Source organism: Panthera pardus, unplaced genomic scaffold (assembly GCF_024362965.1).
Source record: "Panthera pardus isolate Hobbes unplaced genomic scaffold, ASM2436296v1 HiC_scaffold_17, whole genome shotgun sequence".
Taxonomy (NCBI): domain Eukaryota; kingdom Metazoa; phylum Chordata; class Mammalia; order Carnivora; family Felidae; genus Panthera; species Panthera pardus.
Genome location: NW_026526732.1, coordinates 23544352 through 23548434, shown reverse-complemented (window position 1 = coordinate 23548434; position 4083 = coordinate 23544352).

The following is a 4083-nucleotide window of genomic DNA, read 5'->3' as shown; positions in this document are numbered from 1 at the left end:
GATGAAAAAAGAGACAATTCCTGTTGACGTTTTCTGAACATCTACATCTGGTCCTACTTCAGACCAGACCCTTACATTTTAAAGATACATAAACAAAAGATTCTCATTTTTGCTTTAGTTAGAGTTGGGTTTCTGTTGATTAGAACCTAACGATTTTCTGATGAATGTATATTATTCTCAAGATGGCTCTGCTTAAATACAAATATAGCCTTTAAGATACCAAAGAGGAGTCCACACGCACAGTGAGTTTATCACAGTAGTTGCTTAACTGCTCCATGGGGCTGCCTCCCCAAAGAGGCCAAATGGATATGGCTGCAGGTTCTCCTCCATTCAAGCTAAGCAGTACATTACTTCTGTTTTACGTACTGGGCTTCTGCATGAAATGCTATCTGGAAAAAGGATTTTGCAATTAGAAGCATTTGAAAATAGCTTGTCAGATTTAATAGAAGAGAGCAGAACAAGAAGACAATGGGATGCCGAGCAGTCTGTTTTCCAAGGGAAATTCTGTAGACTTTCTGCCTAGAAGAGGCAGCAGTACAGGCAGGGACAGCCAGAGGGCAATCTAGAGACACAGGAAAGCTGAGCCCTGGTTATAAAAAGGTAGGCTGGAGGGCATTGAGAAAAGGGCTGGCTCAGACTGCCTGCCTTACAATTTTTTTTCTTAATTTTATTTTTATTTATTAGTCCTATGGTGATTCTCTGAATTCAACTATAGTGAGAACAGATGCCACAGTATTTTCCGCTGCCTTTGTTGTTAGTCATTATGCTTCTTGGCATATATTGGCCAACGTAATTTATGTGCATTTTTTTTTCTGCTTTACCAAAATCATCATTCTGGCAAAAGGGCAAACACCTCTGTACCTGTATGTTGTTCTTTCCAAATTATTCACCAGATTTTATGTGTTTGCCTAAGCCCATTTCCCACCACAACCCATATTGGATAATTAACCACTCTGGGTTCTTCTAATAATGGGGACCACAAAATCAATCTCTCAGCCATTTCAACCTAAGATCCAAATACTCAGGCTGAAGCCAAGGTTTTTAGATTTCCTATAAATCCAGGCAAGTTTCCCCCTGGATGTTCTTCAGTCTTGGAAACACCAATTCAGCTGGAATGGTTTCTACGTAAGTGAATAAAAGTCTGTGATGAGAACACTAATTTCCCAGTCACCTGGCTCTCCCTGTGTCACAAGGTCTTCTAGCAGAATAAACATTCTTGGTCTAACTACTGACAGGAGTATGGTGCTCTCTCTCTTTCCCTTGGCTCCCCAAATCTCCATTAGTCATTTCCTCACTGAGACCATTTGCAAAATTCTCCATAGCTTGAAAGTTGAATCTATTCTTGCTGCTTAATAGGCCATCTTATGATCTGGTTTTCTTTTCAAAAGCTTTTTATGTTCCCTCTTCTCAAAATCATTTCCACTTTGCCAAATGATACTATTTTGAATAACAGTAAGAGCATTCTAGAAGTAAATTATGATTCTAAAATTGGCTTCATCAAAATAGGAGCAGATGAAAAAAAAATTAATGGGTCTAACTCAAAGAACCTGAGCCAAGGAGGAGAAGCAGAAATCAACTGAATTTCTAGAACTTCATTTCTCAAAGAAGACCACCTGCTTCAGAATCTCCTGGACTGCTGGTAAGAAATGCAAAGTTCTGGGCCCGACATCCAACTTTTTATTTTTTAATTTTTTATTCACTTTTACATTTTTATTATTGAAGTATAGTTCACATACAATGTTATGTTAGTTTCGGGTGTACAACATAATTATTGGACAATTTTATACATTATACAGTGCTCACCATGATAAGTGTAGTTACCATCTGTCAACATACAACATTATTACAGTTATTGGCTGTTCCTTATGTTGTATTTTTCATCCTCATGACAGTGACATTTATTTTACAACTTGCTCAACTTTTTAAATCGAAATGTCTGGGGATAGGGTCTAGACGTTTGCACTGTGAACACCTTCTCCAGGGGCACTATTATTGCCCCTGGACTTTTGAGAACCATTGTCCTAACAGCTGGGCCCATGCCTGCTGAACCTTCATTATGTGGCCCTTTCCTCAGCTGGATAGCTACCACACCCAGAGGGCCAAAAACAAGACTTTGAGCCCTCTTTAGCTTAATACTCTTTCATGACCACAGACTATGCCTGAGCTACTCAGAAATCCTATTTCAAAGGTCACGAAGAGGGTACATCAGCCAAAAGCCATCTCCAGTATTGGAAAGACCATGTGAGAACATCCCCTCCTGATCACAGGGCACTGGTATCATGAGAGAATACTGTGTAGCTGGCTATGTAAGTCAGCATGGCCCTGTGTGTATAGGGGAGTCTAAAGAACACCTCTCTCAATTCTTATATTTTCCTATCAAGTGATCATACCTCACAAATTTCTCTCTGCTTACCAGCATCATTCTCAGCCTCTTCTCACATCATTATTGTTTCTTAGACACCTAATTTGAATTCACATATTTATTATTACCTACAGTAGATGTGCTCCTGAAGAATTTTATGAAAAGGTGGGGTTTTTTTGTTTTTGATTTTGCTTTTGTTTTGTAAATCAAATCATTCTCCACTGACTCAAAATTTTATACAATCTCAAGAAAAAATATACTTCAACAAACAACCATTCTAACTTCACATGTTACAAATGAGGAGACTGAGTTCTTCCTAGTTCTAGAATTATAGGATTCTAGATGTCTTTGCTCTTCAGTTAAAAATTTTATTTTTAAAGACTAGTCTCTTTGTAGAAATATGTGGGTTTAGTTTATTATTTAGATATCCCTGGATCTTAAGCTATTTTTTTTTTATGATCTGCACCTTTAAGGAGGTCTCTTAAAAGGCCAGATTTGGGTGGCTCAGTCAGTTAAGTGTCTGATTCTTGATTTCAGCTCAGGTCGTGATCTCACGATTCATGGGTTTGAGCTCCACATTGGGCTCCATGCTGACAGTGCAGAGTCTGCTTAGGATTCTTTCTCTCCCTCTCTCTCTCTGCCCCTCTCCTGCTTGCGTTCTCTCCAAGTAAATAAATAAACTTAAAAAAAATAAATAAAAGGCCGAATTTGAGACAAAGAGAGAAAATGCTAACTCCTGTCTCTCCCTACCCACAATAGTCCAATATGAACCCAGAAGCTTTTACAGCCTTAAGTCCTTAGGCTTTATAATTTCCAAAGGTAATTTGCCCATAGGCAACATAGCTCCTTTCTTTCCTAAAAGTCAATTGATTTGATTCCTTTGGTGGAAGGGCTTAATATTTCAATATATATCTACTTCTTATTCTAAAATTGATAATGACACATGGCCTACCTCTGCCTAATCAATTCTTTCTTCTAAATTACTCTTCCCATTTTAGCCTAGAATCACTTTTTAGAGTATGCATTATCAAAACTCAAAAGTTCCAGAGTTCTATTTCCCCTGAGCCTATGAGCAGGAAAGGTGAAGGAGCTGGGCTTACTGGTGGGGCAGAAGAAGAGAAGAAAAGTGTGATTGGATATCTAATGACATAAGCAGTCGACCTGTGGGGTAGCTCATAGTACTGCAGTATTATCTTCTTGAGCTTTTCAACTGCAATGCTATGCACTTAACACAATTCATTAAACAATACTTCCTTCCATCTACCTCTGCTCTAGGTCCTGGGTGATGCCGAAATCAATAGGCAGTATAGTCCTCAAATGACACATTGTTAGTGAAAAAGAGAGACATATGAGTAGTAATACAATGTGATGAGTGACATCAGAGTTTGAAAAAAAGGAACTTCAAAGCAAAGAAAGAACTCTCTTCTCAAGAAGAGACCAAATGTTTCTTCAAATAATGAATAACATAAAGAAGGGGGACTTGGGAGGTTTTGAGATTTTTAGATGATACAGAATAAGCTGCAACAATCGATGGTTAAGGGTAAATATCAGGTAGACAAAAACGTATGTAACTATTGTCACTGTTTATTCAGAAGGCATTTGAGACAGGCTGATGTCACATACAGGAAGATAATGGAAGTTGAAGTACATGAAAACATAAGATAAAATGGACTTTAGAGCCAAGGAGGGATTGGGTCACACATAAAAAGATGTCAATTTTA